General features: G+C 43.6%; 1 protein-coding gene across 1 annotated transcript in view; it reads left to right on the forward strand.

The window, feature by feature from the left end:
• mgat3b (beta-1,4-mannosyl-glycoprotein 4-beta-N-acetylglucosaminyltransferase b) overlaps nt 1–21,203 on the forward strand; it is a 73,278-nt gene that overhangs the window by 39,604 nt on the left and 12,471 nt on the right. The window lies entirely within an intron of this gene.

Genomic DNA, 21,203 nt, shown 5'->3' on the forward strand with positions numbered 1-21,203 from the left:
TGTTCAAATGAGAGAGAGGGAGAATGATTCACCCAGGCCTGGACCTGTCCAGGTACACTGACTCACTGTGTTGGCATGATACAGTTACGGTAGATTAGCTTACAGTCATTCATTGTATGAAGATGAAAAAGTGCTGTTCTCAGCCGTAATATAGAGAAGGTCTTTGTTCATGATGTATTACCTGACATGACCCTAATGCTGTTAATGATTAGATAGAAGGCTTTGTCTTGGTTGAACTAAGGCCTGCAATCAGTTCTCTCAGAAGCTTTAAAATGTCACTAGAATGATTGGATAGGAGGCTTATTGTTAGTTGGAAGCTTTTAAAATGTCACTGTCTCTCTGCAGCTGTCTCAACCCAACACTCACACACACACTATCATGAGTCATTCTACCAATGCTGGTATATGGCACTCATTCTGTATTTAGAAGCGGAACAGCGGTTTATGACTTGGTTGGTTATGACTTGCTTATTTTTATTTAACTAGGCAAGTCAGATAAGAACAAACTCTTATTTTCAATGACGGCCAAGGAACAGTTGGTTAACTGCCTTGTTCAGGGGCAGAACAACATATGTTTACCTTGTCAGCTCAGGGATTCGATTTTGCAACCTTTCGGTTACTTGTCCAACGCTCTAACCACTAGAATACATGCTGCCCCTTATGACTGTGGGTGTGTGGGTGAAGACTGTTGCTGCCTTATTGGAAGCCATTTGAATAATATCTCTTTTAGAGTGTGTTGTGCTTTTCATTGGGCCTTTTGTTTGTCCTCAAAGACTCTCGACACAAGAGAGTGTAATGTGGAACTAGTTCATTTACCATTTCTCTATTTAACTTACTGTTGGCTAAGCATTGACCTGCATATTTATCTGCCGAATGAGATAGAGTTGTGAAAAGGGAACTGTTAGTTTCGCTGATTAAGACCACTGTTTCTCGGTGTCTACGCCACTTCCTGTAACACACCACCTATCCAACATGATATACAGCTCATTCCAGTTTCAGTTACCCTGAGCTGTGTTATAATACATTATAGTGATGATTCAACAATCAACACACGTACGCAGAGAGACACGCACCATCTTTCTCTGAGTCTCAAAACACTTGTCATGTTAATTGGCTATCATTGCTGATTCCACACTGAAGCAGCAACATTCTAGAAGCTTTCAGTCTGCATCTAGAATGTCAGCAAAGTTCTTTCTCACTGACTCCCTATTAAATATGGATGGTGGGTAGGTAGGTAGGCAGGCAGGCGGGCGGGCGGTCGGTCGGTCGGTCGGGCGGGCGGGCGGGCGGGCGGGCGGGCGGTCGGTCGGTCGGTCGGTCGGTCATAAACACATGCTGAGTAGTCTGCTTCCATGAACCAACCGACCGACCGACCGACCGACCGACCGACCGACCGACCGACCGACCGACCGACCGACCGACCGACCGACCGACCGACCGACCGACGGTCGGTCGGTCGGTCGGTCGGTCGGTTCATGGAAGCAGACTACTCAGCATGTGTTTATTCTCTTACTCCTGGAGCAGGAGAGAGAGAGAGAGACGGCAGGAGAAATGGTGAGAACAGCATTATCTCTCTATGCGGATGGGCGCTAGCAGGATGTAACACACACACACAGTCACAAACAACCCTAGGTTATTTACCCAGCTAGAAGGGATTTGACACGCTAGAACTCTTTTTCCCAGACTCCCTCTGTCTCGCACTCAATTCAATTAAATTCCAAGGGGCTTTATTGGCATGGGAACACATGTTTACAGTGAAAGCAAATTAAATTAACAATAAATAAAAGTGATAAGAAATAAATTTAACAACATCAAAAAACTACTAGAAATGAACATTAAACTTTCAAGGTTTCAAAAAGATAAAGACATTTCCAGTGTTATATTATCAGCTATGCACAGTGCTTTAGCAATTTGCAAATAGTTGTAGTGTTATTGGTGGTATTTATAATGTTATCCGTGTTCCACTGGTTCCACAGGTTCCCCTTTTCTCATGACAACGGGCCACACATCTTGCTGCGGGGATTGCACATTATGGTATTTTACCTAAAAGTCTCACTCTCTCTGGTAGACTGTGGTTTCACCTGATCTGTTTTTCTTTTCATTTGTCTTTCTCTTTGTGCTGACCTGTCCTTTTGAGTTGCTCCTGGACCGTACACACTGTGAAAGGTGGAAGGTCAACAGCGTTTAACGCTTGGAGAGGCTACTGTTCTAGGGTCCCACATCTCTTTGTGCTGACCTGTCCTTTTGAGTTGCTCCTGGACCGTACACACTGTGAAAGGTGGAAGGTCAACAGTGTTTAACGCTTGGAGAGGCTACAGTTCTAGTGTCCCACATCTGTTTGTGCTGACCTGTCCTTTTGAGTTGCTCCTGGACCGTACACACTGTGAAAGGTGGAAGGTCAACAGCGTTTAACGCTTAGAGAGGCTACTGTTCTAGGGTCCCACATCTCTTTGTGCTGTTTTACCAACTCATGACAATGACCATACATATGTAGGATCGTAATTTGAGCCAGTTTGCTACAGCAGGAAAATAATCCTGCAGCAACAGGAAATGTGAATTATTATGTGGATTATAATTAATTGACATTTCCGTAGGGATTGATACATTTTCCGTAAGGGAAAATCAGGTCTGAAAATTCAAAGTGGACTTTAAAAACTTCAGAAGCATTTCTAAACCTCAGATACACTACAAGTATAACATTCCTTGCATTGCAGGAAAGTTATCTGGCAAATTAAGATTGTACATCTGTAGGAGTTGGCGATTCAGTACTAACAGATGTGGGACCTGGATGTTATTGTAGGGTCGAATTTTCCCTCAATGACTTACATACCTGGATAAATAAATGATGGATAAAAGGATGTATGTCTGCGGTCTCTCTCTCTCTCTCTCTCTCTCTCTCTCTCTCTCTCTCTCTCTCTCTCTTTCTCTCTCCCTCTTCTCTCTCTCTCTCTCTCTCTCTCTTTCTCTCTCTCTCTCTCTCCCCTCTTTCTCTCTCTCTCTCTCTCTCTCCCCTCTTTCTCTCTTTCTCTCTCTCTTTCTCTCTTTTTCTCTTTCTCTCTCTTTTTTTTCTCCAAATTTTTTCCCTCTCCCGGAAGAAATGGCTAGTGATTGTTTGTTGTTGACACTGACAGTATTGCCTGGATGCAAGTCTCAGCAAGTTGAAAACACAATCTCAGCCAAACTGATAGTGTGGAATTCACATTAAACCCTAACAGTTGCACAGCATGCTTTTTCTAACAGACGGTTAGGAATTGGAAATACGCTGTTGTTGATATGAGATGTGTGTGTGTGCGTGCCTGTAAGTGCAGAGGTTTATGCGTGCGTGTGACAGGCAGGTCTGAGCTAGGGTTGAATAGCGGGAACCCGGTTACGGAGATTTACCACACCAAACCATTCCCTTTTCTCGTGATAAATAACTGCGAGAAACCTGTACATTCAAACAAATTATTTGTATGACCAGCATGGCGTGAAATGGAACTGTTGAATGACATGCGATGTCTAAATCTGGCTTCTCTATGGCTGCATGATGAATCCACGCTCAGGGCGGGCACAGACAGCCCATGGAGCACACAATGGATGGAGACCTATCATCTCATCGTGGTCACTTGATGTATTGTGGCAGGTAGGCCTACATGTTCTGCAGCGTAGTCTATGCTTCACTATTACTAATTCACCCATCTGGCATCTGAGCGTCACATTATTTTTCAATTGTAAAGATGGTTCTTTTTCATTGCAGCTGCAGCTGTTTTAAAACACTCTTATATCATAGCCTTGAACCAGAGCCCGAGCCAGCAATCGTTCTCGCTCTCCATTAATCCCAGTCAAATTGCATCCAAAATAGGTAATTCTGTTCAAGATTGATATACAGTGCATTTGGAAAGTATTCAGACCCCTTCCCCTTTTCCACATTTTGTTACGTTACAGCCTTATTCTAAAGGTGATTAAATCGTTTCTTCCCCTCATCAATCTACACACAATATCCCATCATGACAAAGCAAAAAGAGGTTTTTAGAAATCCTGTCTCAGAGCTCCAAGGACAATTCCTTCGACGTCATGGCTTGGTTTTTGCTCTGACATGCACTGTCAACTGTGGGACCTTATATAGACAGATCTGTGCCTTTCCAAATCATGTCCAATCAATAGAATTTAGACATGTGGACTCCAATCAAGTTGTAGAAACATCTCAAGGATGATCAATGGTAACAGGATGCACCTGAGCTCAATTTCGAGTCTCATAGCAACAGGTCTTAATACTTTTGTAAATAAGGTATTTTGAAAAAAACTTTTTTGCTTTGTCATTATGGGGTACTTTGATTGATGAGGACATTTTTTTATTTAATCCATTTTAGAACAAGGCTGTAATGTAACAAAATGTGGAAAAAGTCAAGGGGACAGAATACTTTCTGAATGCACTGTATAGGCCTGTATATAGATGTCCTATCTCTTTCAGGTAATCAAATCCAGACATAGGCCTGTATATAGATGTCCTAGCTCTTTCAGGTAATCAAATCCAGACATAGGCCTGTATATAGATGTCCTAGCTCTTTCAGGTAATCAAATCCAGACATAGGCCTGTATATAGATGTCCTAGCTCTTTCAGGTAATCAAATCCAGACATAGGCCTATATATAGATGTCCTAGCTCTTTCAGGTAATCAAATCCAGACATAGGCCTATATATAGATGTCCTAGCTCTTTCAGGTAATCAAATCCAGACATAGGCCTGTATATAGATTTCCTAGCCCTTTCAGGTAATCAAATCCAGACATAGGCCTATATATAGATGTCCTAGCTCTTTCAGGTAATCAAATCCAGACATAGGCCTGTATATAGATGTCCTAGCTCTTTCAGGTAATCAAATCCAGACATAGGCCTGTATATAGATGTCCTAGCTCTTTCAGGTAATCAAATCCAGACATAGGCCTGTATATAGATGTCCTAGCCCTTTCAGGTAATCAAATCCAGACATATGCCTATATATAGATGTCCTAGCTCTTTCAGGTAATCAAATCCAGACATAGGCCTGTATATAGATGTCCTAGCTCTTTCAGGTAATCAAATCCAGACATAGGCCTATTTCTACTCTTTATAATGCTTTTCAATGACACATCGGTTTTGGAGGGATATACCAGGTTACCTGGGAGAAAAGGGATTTATTCTCGGGATGGAAGATTTGTAAAATACCGGGAAAATATTCAACCCTAGTCTGAGCACGGTCTCTTGGGTGGTGTGAAGGGAAGTTCCTCTACTAGGACTCTACACACACACACACACACACACACACACACACACGCACACGCGCACGCACACACACACACTCACTCACTCACTCACTCATAGTGGAGACAGACATACAGACATATCGTCTTGGGGGCCTTGTCCCCACATTAACCCCTAGAATACATGTACTACTTGTGTCCGTCTCTTGCCACAAAGTATTCACTCTCTCTCTCTCTCTCTCTCCGAAGAGGGCTTCCTCCACCATCAGTAGCTGTATTAAATGGCCTGTGATGCTGAACGGGCTGCATCACCGTTCTCCTCCTGTTACACACACCGTTCAACACTGTTCGCCACAGGCCCAAGCAACACTCTGTGTGTGTGTTGGCCTAATGGAGAGAGAGGGACGCCACATTGCCTTGTACCTCAAGAGAAAACATTTAAGAAAACCTGATGCTGTCAAACTTAATGTTTTTGTTGTTCAGTATTCTATGCACTTTTTTTTTCAACTCACTTAAATATATTTAACAGTTATTTCAAGTTGACACTATTCAATTGAATGTAATTGAGGTTCAGATGCTCAAAGGGTTGTGAAAGACTTGAGCCAACATGGTTCTCCAGTTCCCTTATTACCAATGGATTACAGGGCATCTGTTCCAGGCTACTGTACAATGGGACCTTTCATTGGATCGGAAGGCTCTTTACAGTGTTTTGGATTGACTTACCTGATCTAATCCTCTCTTAATGTGTAGAAGTGTAAAAGCCACCTGGGTGGCCATTTTGGGCCGTACAGTAGAACTTACCTTACATAAGCTATTGTGATGGAGCCACAAGGAGATTAGTTGCATGACCTTGCTGATTGACACGAGAGCCATCAGTGGTGATTGCTGTGACGCAAGTGGAAAAAATGCTTGATGTGATGGGTTTGGAAGTAAGTATTGTGTTGCTGGTGATCTTATTGATTGTAGCACATATACAGTTACAGTGTGCTCACACACACACACACACACACACACACACACACACACACACACACACACACACACACACACACACACACACACACACACACACACACACACACACACACACACGTCCTTGACTGTCTTTGTCTGTCCGTTTGTCTGACTAGGGGTAATTACATCTGAGCGCAGTAGAGGTACGTGGGTAAAATCACTGGGGAAGCCAAGCCAGAAAACAAAGACATATTACAATCTATGTGTTGTGATCATTGTGTTGTTTGCTCTATAACCTGTTAGTTCATATGCCTTTTCACCGTGATATATAGTCCTAAAGGACGAGACAATAAGAAGACACGGTGGCAGAATAAATTCAACCACACCTTTGTTTCATCACAAAACCGGAGAGCAACATCTGTCCGGTGAAGTCCACCAAGCATTTTGCATGTAACAAACAGTAACATGACCTACAGCATGGTCAAGTAAGGTAATGTTTCCGACATTTTCAGACCACTAAACAACTATTGATTTAGAACCACAGTTACCGCATTTCACAAAGAGAACAGGAGCTGCCTCCACTATTCCAGCAACATTTTAACATCAACATTTCATCATCATCACATCACCTCTGCTTAGTCTAATACAGTGACAACTAAAAGATACCAAAAACGATTTAGTCCAATCAGCTACACTGTCCAATCAGCTACAAGCTACACTGAACAAAAACATAAACACAACATGTAAAGTGTTGGTTCCATATTTCATGAGCTGAAATAAAAGATCCCAGAAATGTTCATACACACTAAAAGCTTATTTCTCTCAAATGTTGTGCACACATGTTTTTACATCCCTGTTAGTGAGCATTTCTCCTTTGCCAAGATAATCCATTCACCTGACAGGTGTGGCATATCAAGACGCTGATTAAACAGCATGATCATTACACAGGTGCACCTTGTGCTGTGGACAATAAAAGGCCACTCTAAAATGTGCAGTTTTGTCACACAACACAATGCCACAGATGTCTCAAGTTTTGAGGGAGCGTGCAATTGACATGCTGACTGCAGGAATGTCCACCAGAGCTGTTGCCGGAGAATTTAATGTTCTGAAACAAAGCTGAAAATGTCCCAGTTCTTCCATGGCCTGCATACTCACCAGACATGTCATCCATTGAACATGTTGGGATGCTCTGGATTGATGTGTATGACAAGCTATGGACAATGAACACAAATGCATTTTATCGATGGCAATTTGAATGAACAGAGATACCGGGACGAGATCCTGAGGCCCATTGTCGTGCCATTCATCTGCAGCCATAACCACATTTTTCGGCATGATAACGCACGGCCCCATGTTGCAAGGATCTGTACACAATTCCTGGAATCTGAAAATGTCTCAGTGGCCTCCCTGGCCTGCATAATCACCAGACATGTCACACGTCAGCATTTTTGGGATGCCTTGAATCGACAGCATGTTCCACTTCCCGCCAATATCCATCAATTTCACACAGCCATTTTTTATTTAAAAATAACTAGGAAGAGAGAATAAAAGGGAATGAGAGAGTGTGAGGAAGAGAAGAAGGAGAGGGAGAGAGAATCAAATCAAATGTTATTTGTGACATGTGCCGAATACAACAGGTGTAGTAGACCTTACAGTGAAATGCTTACTTACAAGCCCTTAACCAACAATGCTTTAAGAAGTTAAGAAAAATATAAAAATAAGTGTTAAGTAAAAAATAGATAAGTCAAAAAATTTGAATAGAAAATAAAAGTAACAAATAATTCAACAGTAGCAGTAAAATAACAAGCAATGCTATATACAGGGGGTACCGGTACAGAGTCAGTGTGCGGGGGCACTGGTTAGTCGAGGTAATTGAGGTAATATGTACTTGTAGGTAGAGTTAAAGTGACTACGCATAGATTATAAACAGAGAGTAGCAGCAGCGTAAAAGAGGGGTCTGGGTAGCCCTTTGTTTAGCTGTTTAGGAGACTTATGGCTTGGGGGTAGAAGCTGTTTAGAAGCCCTCTTTTACACACTACCCTCTGTAATGCCTTGTGGTCGGAGGCCTCATACAGCACTCTAAAAGCCATTCATTGCTCAGCAGGTGGAGAGAAATATTGAGAGAGAGAGAGGGAGGTGTAGAGCGTTAGATAAAAAATATATAATATTAAACTAGGCAAGTCAGTTAAGAACAAATTCTTATTTACAATGACGGCATACCCTGGGCCAATTGTGTGCCGCCCTATGGGACTCCCAATCACAGCCGGATGTGATTCAGCCTGGATTTGAACCAGGGACTGTAGTGACACCTCCTGCACTGAGATGCAGTGCCTTAGACCGTTGCGCCACTCGGGAGGGAGGAAAGGAACTAGACAGCATTAGTGTTTGTCTGGAATATAATGACACACCTCTGGACAGATGATAATAAGATTTTTTACCGTCAAAGCACCACACACACACACTGTGCCACCTCACCTGTCTTTGTCTCCAAACCCAGTCATTATCCCTACCGCTAATATTTAACCCCAGGCTAGCATGACTCAGCTAAAAAAACACACAACACCCCAATGCAGAGTGCTAATACGCTAATGGGCTAAAGTCAGCAAGATATGCAGTAAAGCAGCCAGACAGTTATACTGATTCCTTCTCCTCCTTTTCAGCTGTAATGAGAAGGCAATTGAGAGGATTGAATGAAGAAAGGGAGGATGAAAGGAGGGCTGGATGGCTCGAAACTGTGAATCCATTTACTATTAAAGATGATATGACGATGTCTTAGTCATCCAGTAAGTTGTTCTAGGGACCAAGACACTGTGGAGGGTTATGGGAAAATGGATTGTCCGGCATTCCCATCCCTATGGCAATGATGATGTCAGATAGAACTGGAGACAGATACCAGGAGAGAGAGAGAAGAAAGGAAAGGGGGAGAGAGGGAAGGAAGGAGAGGGGGAGGATGGAGAGAGGGAGGGAAGGAGAGGGAGAGGATGGAGAGAGGGAGGGAAGGAGAGGGGGAGAGAGGGAAGGAAGGAGAGGGAGAGGATGGAGAGAGGGAGGGAGGTAGGTAAGGAGAGGGAGGGAGGTAAGGAGGGAGGGAGAGGACGAGAGAGGGATGAGTGGAGGGAGGGAGGTAAGGAGAGGGAAGGGATGGAGTGGAGAGAGGGAGGTAAGGAGGGAGGGGGAGAGGATGACAAGAGAGGGATGGAGTGGAGGGAGGGGGGAGAGGATGGAGTGAGAGATAAAAAATGGAAGAGTGTAATAGGGGAGAGAGAAGGAAGAGTGACACTACTGTGTTCATCATTCTAGGGAGAGAGAGAGAGAGAGGGAGGGAAAGAGAGGGAATGATAGAAAAGAGAGGGAGGGGTTGAGGCCTTACTGACTGGTACAGTTACATTATGGATGAGAGTAGAGGAGTGTGTGCATTCCACTGACTTTCCCACACACACACTCCCCAATCGCAACTTACGCCCCTACACACACGCCATTGCACTAAAACCCCTTTTCCATCCATACAAACACGCACTCTCATCTAACCCAAACCGCTCTCTCTTAGCACCCGGCCTTCTCCTGAGATCTGTCTCACCTGCCCACTGAACCACACACACACACACACACACACACACACACACACACACACACACACACACACACACACACACACTGAGTACCACTGAACACACACTGAGTACCACTGAACCATACCCACACACTGAGTACCACTGAACCATACACACACACTGAGTACCACTGAACCATACACACACACTGAGTACCACTGAACCATACACACACACTGAGTAACACTGAACCATACCCACACACTGAGCACCACTGAACCATACACACACACTGAGTACCATTGAACACACACTGAGCACCACTGAACCATACACACACACTGAGCACCATTGAACACACACTGAGTACCACTGAACCATACACACACTGAGTACCACTGAACCATACACACACACTGAGCACCACTGAACCATACACACACACTGAGTACCACTGAACCATACCCACACACTGAGTACCACTGAACCATACCCACACACTGAGTACCACTGAACCATACACACACACAACAACCAGGAAGTCCACTATGAAGTGCTTCCGTGCATGTATTTGAGTGTGTCAGTGTGTTCTTAGGGAAAGGGGGGATACCTAGTCAGTTGTACAACTGAATGCCTTCAACTGAAATGTGTCTTCCACATTTAACCCAACCCCTCTGAATCAGTCAGTTAGATATCAGCTTTCTTATAGAAACCCAGAGAAACACTCTTGTTGAGTAATGCTCTATGGATGAGTTACTATAGAGCTAGCTTAGCGGTGGCTAATGGAAGACTAGTTGGGTGATGTTCTAATGATGAGTCACTGTAGAGCTAGCTTAGCGGTGGCTAATGTCAGTCTCTTGCTGGGTGATGTTCTCTGGATGAGTCACTGTAGAGCTAGCTTAGCGGTGGCTAATGGAAGACTCTTGCTGGGTGATGTCCTATGGATGAGTCACTATAGAGCTAGCTTAGCGGTGGCTAATGGAAGACTCTTGTTGGGTGATGTCCTATGGATGAGTCACTGTAGAGCTAGCTTAGCGGTGGCTAATGGAAGACTCTTGTTGGGTGATGTCCTATGGATGAGTCACTGTAGAGCTAGCTTAGCGGTGGCTAACGGAAGACTCTTGCTGGGTGATGTCCTATGGATGAGTCACTGTAGAGCTAGCTTAGCAGTGGCTAATGGAAGACTCTTGCTGGGTGATGTCTTATGGATGAGTCATTGTTGAGCTAGCTTAGCAGTGGCTAATGGAAGACTCTTGCTGGGTGATGTCCTATGGATGAGTCATTGTAGAGCTAGCTTAGCAGTGGCTAATAGAAGAACAACACCGATGAAACGGGGCAAGGCATGGTCAGGGATGTACTGAGAGGACAGAGAGGAAAGAGGGAGGGGAGCAGAGAGAGAGAGAGAGAGAGAAGGACATAAAGGGAGAGCGGGTGAGAGAGCAAGAGAGCCTTATATAGAAGAGCTGTAGCCAACTCTTCTATATCTATGTTCCAGTTTCCTAATGTGAATAAGGGGCCCTGTGGGGAAAAGGTTGGGCACCCCTGCCATAGAGTGCTGGTCAATAGTAGTGCACAGTATATGGAATCGGGTGGCATTTGGGCCACAACCTTACTAGTTTCCATTGGTCTCTGTAAAGCCTGTGACTCAGAGAAACAGGAACAGAGGAAGTTATTGAAACAGGTCAGTCAGACGGACACTGTGGGGTCAGCAATGGAAATCTATGGGTGTTCTGGGCAGAACAGGGCCTGTCTGATCTGCAGTTTAAATGAGGTGACAGAGGCTGGGCTGCATCTCAATCGTCTAAAGAGGCTCCCTTGTCCCTTCCTTGTTTCCTTTCCTTCATCTGCAGGAGAGGATGCTTCTTCAGACTATTGAAACCACCTATAAATGACATGCTATCCTATAATGTGTGTGTTGTGTGTTTGTGCGTGCATGCGTGTGTTAGCGTGTTTACATGTGTGTTAGCATGTGTGTGTGTTATCCCTTTCATACTTAAACGTTTTTCCGGCACCTTGATCATACCGCCAACTTTTTTCAGACTTTTCTAAACTCTGAAAATATGTTTCTGGCATCAAAACCTAAACTTTTATTTCCACCAAACAACCTAGAAGCCTCATCACTTCAGTAAAGTTCTGCCTACGGCTTAGTATGAAACGTAGCCCTGAGGCGGCATCAGCACCACTATGCTCTTAAACTCTTGACAGTTGCTAGGCAACGCCCATTAACCGTCCTCCTTGCAGTTCTAAACTTTGCAAGGCATGTCACTTCACCAATCTCTTGGCATAGCCCACCGCTAAGCAGTGCACTGTTTTCTTAACAACAACTGGATGCTAGGGATGGACATGAGTACCCCTGACATCAAAACTCGATCTTTAACCAGGGATAAAAACATTTTGAAATACTGTAAAACTATTTGGTCTAAATTTTGTCTTGAAGACATCGTTAATTTGCTTTGACTCTAGTGTTCCATTTGTACATGTGCATTTGCAGGACACAACAAAAAATAAACCAAGCCAAGCATCACAAAGTCTTTAAACAGTGCATTAGGAAAGTATTCAGACCCCTTGACTTTTTCCACATTTTGTTACGTTACAGCCTTATTCTAAAATGGACTGAAGAATAATATCCCCTCATCAATCTACACACAATACCCCATAATGACAAAGCAAAAACTGTTTTGTTGAAATATTAGCTAATTTATGATACTTGAAGTTGAGCTCAGGTGCATCCTGTTTCCATTGATCACCCTTGAGATGTTTCTACTTGATTGGAGTCCACCCGTGGTAAATATAATTGATTGGACATGATTTGGAAAGGCACAGACCTGTCTGTATAATGTCCCACAGTTGACAGTGCATGTCAGAGCAAAAACCAAGCCATGAGGTAAGGGGAATTGTCCGTAGAGCTCAGAGACAGGATTTTGTCGAGGCACAGATCTGGGGAAGGGTAGCAAACAATTTCTGCAGCATTAAAGGTTCCCAAGAACACAGTGGCCTCCATCATTCTTAAACGGAAGAAGTTTGGACTCTTCCTAGAGCTGGCTGCCGGCCAAACTAAGCAACCGGGGAAGAAGGGCCTTGGTCAGGGAGGCGAGTCTCATAGCAGAGGGTCTGAATACTTATTCAGAATAAGGCTGTAACATTAAGTGGGGACTCGTCTTGATAAATGAATAAATGTTAGATTTCCATTTGGATATTGCTTAGGCTACAATTAGGTCGGGGAAAATGTTAGCTGAGTTGAGTGCATACTGCCGTGATCAGTTAGCTTACTAGAACACGTTGCCAGGTTATGTAGTTTAACAAGGGGTATGTTGTGCTCTTCGCTACCAGCCGTTTAGTAGCCCAGGCCTGCTTCCCAACCAAAAGCATGTGACTTCACTGACTTGTCTGATAATCAACCAATGTGATTTTGTTTCACTGAGTCTCAGTCTCTATACTGTAGGCTAGGCCTATTTGGTGATTTGGTTTCTGTCTGGGCCAATAAGTGGAGGTGGTATAGCTCATCTATCACTGATCAGAAACATTGAGCATGCAATAATGTAGCCTAACATCAATGTGAAAGACTGGTGGAGAGCATGCCAAGACGCATGAAAGCTGTGATTGAAAATCAGGGTTATTCCAACAGATATTGAGTTCTGAACTCTTCCTAAGTTAAAACATTAGTATTGTGTTTAAAAATGAGTATAAACGTATTTTCTTCGTTATTCGAGGTCTGACAACACTGCATCTTTTTTGTTATTTTGATCAGTTGTCATTTTCTGCAAATAAATGCTCTAAATGACAATATTTCTATTTGGATTTTGGGAGAAATGTCGTCAGTAGTTTATAGAATAAAACAAAAATGTTAATTTTACCCAAACACATTGACTGTGATCGGGTAGGTGTGTCTTGTCTGTTTAAGGAACATAATGGCTGCACAGACCCCTAAGATAGGCCTGATTAAACTCAACATATGCTATTCTATTCTTTTGAAAATACATCTTATTAGTCTTATAATGTTTATTAGGACCTGCTGAAACAAATTAATAAAGGATTTAGTTTTGATGGTGTATATTTTCAATGGATTTATAAAAATAGACGCCCACCCACATCTGCACACCAGTACTACCACTCGTCACCCGCATGCCGGCATGGAAGGTATAAAAGGTGTATTTAGGCAAGAATCTGGTCAAAATGGGCCTGTTTGTAAGGGGGTCATATAAACATTGGCCTCATTTTTTGGGGGGTGCAAAGTACCGTAAATCCTATGTGAAAGCAGCATAAGTGTGTGAGTGTGTGCGTGTGGTATGCGTGTGTGGTGTGTGCGTGTGTGGTGTGTGTGTGTATAGTCATGGGATGTAACCTGTAACCTTTTTGATTTGATAGGCCAACCAATTAAGACAATTTGACTCCTCCATCCATCCATTTTTTTATTCGTTTCCCCGTCCCAATGTCCTTGACATATTCCTCCTCTAGGGATAAAGGCCAGCTGGGGCACAGTGGCCACGTGGTACATTACCAGACCCTAATGTGATGAGAAAATGTGGAGCTGTGGAGCCGCAAAGACAATAGGAGCCATATCTATTGCTGATGCTGTGTCGGCACAAAATGGCCGCCTAGTTGGCCCTTTGGGTCATTGACCACTATTTGATACAATGGGACTGGGGACATCTGCATGGTCGTTGATATTGGAGAACAGAGGAACACACACACTTAGGACAGGAGTCCGAACAGTTCAGGCTTTGTGTTTATTGCTTAGGAAGCAGCCATTGTCCCCTTGGGGTTCTGGTTAAGACCAAGTCGACAGAATGTCTCGTCTGTATACAGGCCCACATCCTGTGTGTGTGTCCGTTTGCATGAGTGTCCAATGTGTGTGCATGCGTTGTGTGTGAGGTCTCCCAGGACAGTGCTAAGTTGGCTTGTTGACTGTGGATAATATTGTCTCAAACTCAATTTCCCTCCCTGTCTCTGTTCTATTGCCCCCACCCCTCTGTTGCTATGACAACCAACAATGAGCTTTTCTGTTGATTTCTGCACTGCCCTAATGGTGACTGGTGTCTGTGCCACCGAGTGTGTGTGTGTGTGTTGCCAGCTAATCTGAGAGAGTGATCAGGGTGCCACCACATAGCAGGCTGTAGCAGTGCCCCACTGGTTGTTTACCAGTCCGCAGGCCTCCAAGAGATTCCAAACCAAATGTTTGGGTTTCCTTCGTGTACGGCCCATAGAGCATTTCAAATATCTTAAGGCTGCATTCCAATGGGTATTTTTCCCACCCTAGGGATGCTGTGTGGACTGTCTGTGTGTGTGTGTGTGTGTGTGTGTGTGTGTGTGTGTGTGTGTGTGTGTGTGTGTGTGTGTGTGTGTGTGTGTGTGTGTGTGTGTGTGTGGTGTGTGTGTGTGTGTGTGTGTGTGTGTGTGTGTGTGTGTGTGTTCACTGTAATCTCTGAAGAAGGTGTTTTTAGATAAACAAACCAACTGCTGGAGAGAACATCCTTCCCCTCTTCCTCATTTGATATCAACTATTCGACAAATAATGACACTGTCAATATCTACTACTCTGTGTACAGAACCTCTGACCAGTTTGATTGGCTGGCTGTCCTTGTTGCCATGGTGATGGCCACTGGGATACCATTGGTTCATTTGGTTCACATTCAGAAGAGGCAGTCTGTTCTCTGTCTGTTTATCAGTCCTCTATCTGTTCTCAACGAGTGTTGTGTGTGTCTGCAACATTTCCTCTTCTCTGTAGGGAGTGTGATCTGTATACCTTTGGTAGCTGGCACCACAATCATGGATATACAGAGTTATTGGGTCACGTTCAGAGAACACAATCTGTTTCCTATCTGTTCTCTACTGTATGTCAGTTTGTAACATTTACCCTCTAGTTTAGGGACGTGCAGCTTCCATCTTTACTACCTGGTACCGTAGTTATACTGTACTGTATATCGTATTGAGTTATCGGGTCACGTTCAGAGAAGGCAATCTGTTCTCCATCGGTTCTCTATGAGTCTGCAACATTTCCTCTCTAACAGCAACATTTCCTCTCTAACTGCAACTTTTCCTCTCTAGCAGCAACATTCCCTCTCTAACTGCAACATTTCCTCTCTAACAGCAACATTTCCTCTCTAAAGGCAACATAGGCAACATTTCCTCTCTAAAGGCAACATTTCCTCTCTAACAGCAACATTTCCTCTCTAAAGGAAACATTTCCTCTCTAACAGAAACATTTCTTCTCTAACAGCAACATTTCCTCTCTAACAGCAACATTTCCTCTCTAACGGCAACATTTCCTCTCTAGCAGCAACATTTCCTCTCTAACTGCAACATTCCCTCTCTAACAGCAACATTTCCTCTCTAACAGCAACATTTCCTCTCTAAAGGAAACATTTCCTCTCTAACAGAAACATTTCTTCTCTAACAGCAACATTTCCTCTCTAACAGCAACATTTCCTCTCTAACAGCAACATTTCCTCTCTAACTGCAACATTTCCTCTCTAACTACAACATTTCCTCTCTAACTGCAACATTTCCTCTCTAACAGCAACATTTCCTCTCTAACAGCAACATTTCCTCTCTAACTGCAACATTTCCTCTCTAACAGCAACATTCCCTCTCTAACTACAACATTTCCTCTCTAACTGCAACATTTCCTCTCTAACAGCAACATTTCCTCTCTAACAGCAACATTTCCTCTCTAACTGCAACATTTCCTCTCTAACTGCAACATTTCCTCTCTAACAGCAACATTTCCTCTCTAACAGCAACATTTCCTCTCTAACTGCAACATTTCCTCTCTAACAGCAACATTTCCTCTCTAACTGCAACATTTCCTCTCTAACAGCAACATTTCCTCTCTAACAGCAACATTTCCTCTCTAACTGCAACATTTCCTCTCTAACTGTAACATTTCCTCTCTAACAGCAACATTTCCTCTCTAACTGCAACATTTCCTCTCTAACAGCAACATTTCCTCTCTAACTGCAACATTTCCTCTCTAACAGCAACATTTCCTCTCTAACTGCAACATTTCCTCTCTAACTGCAACATTTCCTCTCTAACTGCAACATTTCCTCTCTAACTGCAACATTTCCTCTCTAACTGCAACATTTCCTCTCTAACTGTAACATTTCCTCTCTAACAGCAACATTTCCTCTCTAACAGAAACATTTCCTCTCTAACAGCAACATTTCCTCTCTAACTGCAACATTTCCTCTCTAACAGCAACATTTCCTCTCTAACAGCAACATTTCCTCTCTAACAGCAACATTTCCTCTCTAACTGCAACATTTCCTCTCTAACAGCAACATTTCCTCTCTAACAGCAACATTTCCTCTCTAACTGCAACATTTCCTCTCTAACTGTAACATTTCCTCTCTAACAGCAACATTTCCTCTCTAACAGCAACATTTCCTGCCCTCTGATGTGGCCTTTGGTACCTGGCACCAGGCTGTAGATACAGTAGACAGTATAAAGTGATACACGTTCAGAAAAGCCTTCTGTTCTCTATTGGTTCTATATCTGTCAGTTGAAAAGCCTGTTTTCTATTGGTTCTATATCTGTCAGTTGAAAAGCCTTCTGTTTTCTATTGGTTCTATATCTGTCAGTTGAAAAGCCTTCTGTTTTCTATTGGTTCTATATCTGTCAGTTGAAAAGCCTGTTTTCTATTGGTTCTATAGCTGTCAGTTGAAAAGCCTTCTGTTTTCTATTGGTTCTATATCTGTCAGTTGAAAAGCCTTCTGTTTTCTATTGGTTCTATATCTGTCAGTTGAAAAGCCTTCTGTTTTCTATTGGTTCTATATCTGTCAGTTGAAAAGCCTTCTGTTTTCTATTGGTTCTATAGCTGTCAGTTGAAAAGCCTGTTTTCTATTGGTTCTATAGCTGTCAGTTGAAAGCCTGTTTTCTATTGGTTCTATAGCTGTCAGTTGAAAAGCCTTCTGTTTTCTATTGGTTCTATAGCTGTCAGTTGAAAAGCCTTCTGTTTTCTATTGGTTCTATAGCTGTCAGTTGAAAAGCCTTCTGTTTTCTATTGGTTGTATGTCTGTCAGTTGAAAAGCCTGTTTTCTATTGGTTCTATAGCTGTCAGTTGAAAAGCCTTCTGTTTTCTATTGGTTCTATAGCTGTCAGTTGAAAAGCCTTCTGTTTTCTATTGGTTCTATAGCTGTCAGTTGAAAAGACTGTTTTCTATTGGTTCTATAGCTGTCAGTTGAAAAGCCTTCTGTTTTCTATTGGTTCTATATCTGTCAGTTGAAAAGCCTGTTTTCTATTGGTTCTATAGCTGTCAGTTGAAAAGCCTTCTGTTTTCTATTGGTTCTATAGCTGTCAGTTGAAAAGCCTGTTTTCTATTGGTTCTGTATCTGTCAGTTGAAAAGCCTGTTTTCTATTGGTTCTATATCTGTCAGTTGAAAAGCCTGTTTTCTATTGGTTCTATACCTGTCAGTTGAAAAGCCTGTTTTCTATTGGTTGTATGTCTGTCAGTTGAAAAGCCTGTTTTCTATTGGTTCTATATCTGTCAGTTTCCAACGTTTCCTGTCTTGACTACTAAAGATGTGCATTATTGGTACCTGGCACCATAGTACATAGATGTTACAGTTATTGGTTCACGTTCAGAGAAGCCAATCTGTTTCTGATCTGTTGTCAACATTTCTTCTTTACTGTAGAAATGTGCACCTGGCTGACTGGCACCATAATCTATACCGCTCACACTCAACTCTGGACCTGGAAGCCAGTTCCACTGCATGTTTTCATTGTTCCCCTCTAATCAGGTACTGATTTAGACCTGGGACAGGTGTCTGTAATTGATGATCAGGTGTGTGCAAACCGACAGGCTCTGGACCTCATAGTAAGAGTTGAGCAACCTGATCTATACTGTACTGTTGGTTCCTGTTTAGAAAAGACCGTCTGTTCTCTAGTCGAGACGGCAACGTTTCCAACTGGTCGTTGGGATTCCCCTCTACAGTAGGGATGGAAGAACAGCATCCGGCACCATAGCCATGGTCCTTTGTGTTACATTTTCATCGTTTTGTGTTGTTGTAAAACGCTGAGCATTGACAGCAGTGTGTAGTGTTCAGAGCAAGACAAGGTTTTCATCATGGGAGTATTATTGACCTAGCACCTTGTGTTATAGAAGGAGAGAGAGACATCCATTTCTTCGCGCTCTCCCCGTTTCATCCCGTTTCACTTGTCGTTTCATGCTGTCTTCTAGCTTACAGAGAGAGAGATGTAAGGAGAGAGAGAGTTAGCGAGAGAGATATACAGTTGATAGAGAGAGAGAGAGGTTGTCATCGTTGAGCTAACACCTTTATTATACAGTAGAAGAAGGAGGAATGAGAGAGAGAGAGAAAAAGACATTCATACATCCTAGCTTCTCTTGTCATTCTTCCTCCCTCTCTTATGAGCATCTCTTGCTTTTCACTCTTTCTTTCATGCCACCTTGCCTATACTGTGTGTGGACAGGAAATATGTAATGTAATGGAGATGGGGAGAGAGGGAAAGGGAGACGGAGGAGAGTGGGAGCAAAAAAAGATGAGAGAAAATGAAGGAGAATTGGAGATGAGAGATAATAAGGTAGACAGAGAGGAAATGACTGGAGGGGGAAACCTAGCCCTGCTCTCCTTCTCTCTTCTCCTTCCTCGCTCGCTACCTGCTTCCATTCTGTCTAGCAACGTACCGAGTCACCCCTCCTCTACTCCCTCAGTACCTTGCACCACACAGATTCAACCACCCCTCCTCTCCTCCCTCAGTACCTTGCACCACACAGATTCAACCACCCCTCCTCTCCTCCCTCAGTACCTTGCACCACACAGATTTAACCCCCCCTCCTCTCCTCCCTCAGTACCTTGCACCACACAGATTCAACCACCCCTCCTCTCCTCCCTCAGTACCTTGCACCACACAGATTCAACCACCCCTCCTCTCCTCCCTCAGTACCTTGCACCACACAGATTCAACCACCCCTCCTCTCCTCCCTCAGTACCTTGCACCACACAGATTCAACCACCCCTCCTCTCCTCCCTCAGTACCTTGCACCACACAGATTCAACCACCCCTCCTCTCCTCCCTCCCTCTCTCCCTCCCTCATTCCACTCTCTAGCACCACAACCTTTCAATACTACACCTCCATCTCTCCCTTCTCCCCACCCCCCTCTCTCCCTCGCGCCCTCTCTCCCTCCCTACCTCACACCCTAGCACCACACTGATTCAATACCACCCTTGCTCCCTTCATCTCTCCCTCCTCCCTCACACCATCTCTCCCTCCCTACCTCACTCCCTTGCACCGCACCAATTCCCCCTTCCTCTCTCCCTCCCTTCCTCTCAGTTGTTGCTTGTAGTCCTGCCAAGTGTAGCATTAGCCTTGTGGAATGGAACCGTATGTGTGTGTGTGTGACCTCAGAGATAGCCTGTATAGATTTCTGGCCCATAGGCACAGATCTAGTATCAGCTTTCCCTCCCCCATATCCTATCCTCAACCCTTAGGGAGAACATTAAACTGTCCTCAAGTCAGCGTATAAAGGGTCAGCAGCATATATCTCCCTGGTCTAAGCAGGAATGCAAAACGCTGACATTTCTCAGAGAGGTTTACTGAATTTTTCCTTTTTTTGGCATTCTTTCCCTCCCTCCCTATGGCTGATCCCTTGTTCATACTTTTCCTCCCTCCACTGGACCACATCTCTCCATCCCTCCTCCTCTCCCAATCTCCTTTTCCTCCGCCTGATTTTCCCCTCTCATTCTCATCTCGACTCCCTCTCTCTCCTCTGTTCTGTTCATAGTTTGATAAAGCAGTGGAATCCCTGAGGTAGTCCTGTACAGGCTTCTAGGCTACTTTAGATTCATACTAGGTATTGTGTGTTACAACTGCCAGATTGCCTCTCTCTCTCTCACTCTCGCTCTCTCTCTTTCTCTCACATTCTCTCGCTCTCTCTCTCTTTCTCTCTGTCTCTCTCTCTCCCTCGGTCTCTCTCTCACACTCTCTCACTCTCGCTCTCTCACACTCTCTCGCTTTCACACTCTCTCGCTCTCTCTCTCTTTCTCTCTCTCTTCTCCCTCTCCCACCCTACTCTTTCAATCTATCTCTCTGTCTCTCTCTCTCCCTCGGTCTCTCTCTCTCTCTTTCTCTCTCTTCTCCCTCTCCCACCTTACTCTTTCTTTCTCTCTCCCATTCTACCTCTCTTTTCTTCCCCCTTTCTTTCATTGTGTGTGGTTAAAGTGGGCTGCGAGAGATGTATTAAAACAAAATATTAAGATGGATTAAGATGGATTTTGGCCACATATTTTATATTAACCAATCAAGGATTAAATTGGATTAGATGAAATGTACAGTTCACTGATTGGTTGATGATGTCATTGCTTTAGACTCAGGAAGATTATGGTCATCAAAGAAAGAGATCTTTCTCATGTGATGTTTACTGTAGAAATCCTCCAGGGGAAAGAGGGATGAGTGAATAATGAAAGGATTTTCTCTCTCCTCCCCACTCACCCTCTTCTCTCTTGCTACCTCCCCACATTCTC

This window comes from Salvelinus namaycush, chromosome 39 (genome assembly GCF_016432855.1).
Source record: "Salvelinus namaycush isolate Seneca chromosome 39, SaNama_1.0, whole genome shotgun sequence".
Lineage (NCBI taxonomy): Eukaryota > Metazoa > Chordata > Actinopteri > Salmoniformes > Salmonidae > Salvelinus > Salvelinus namaycush.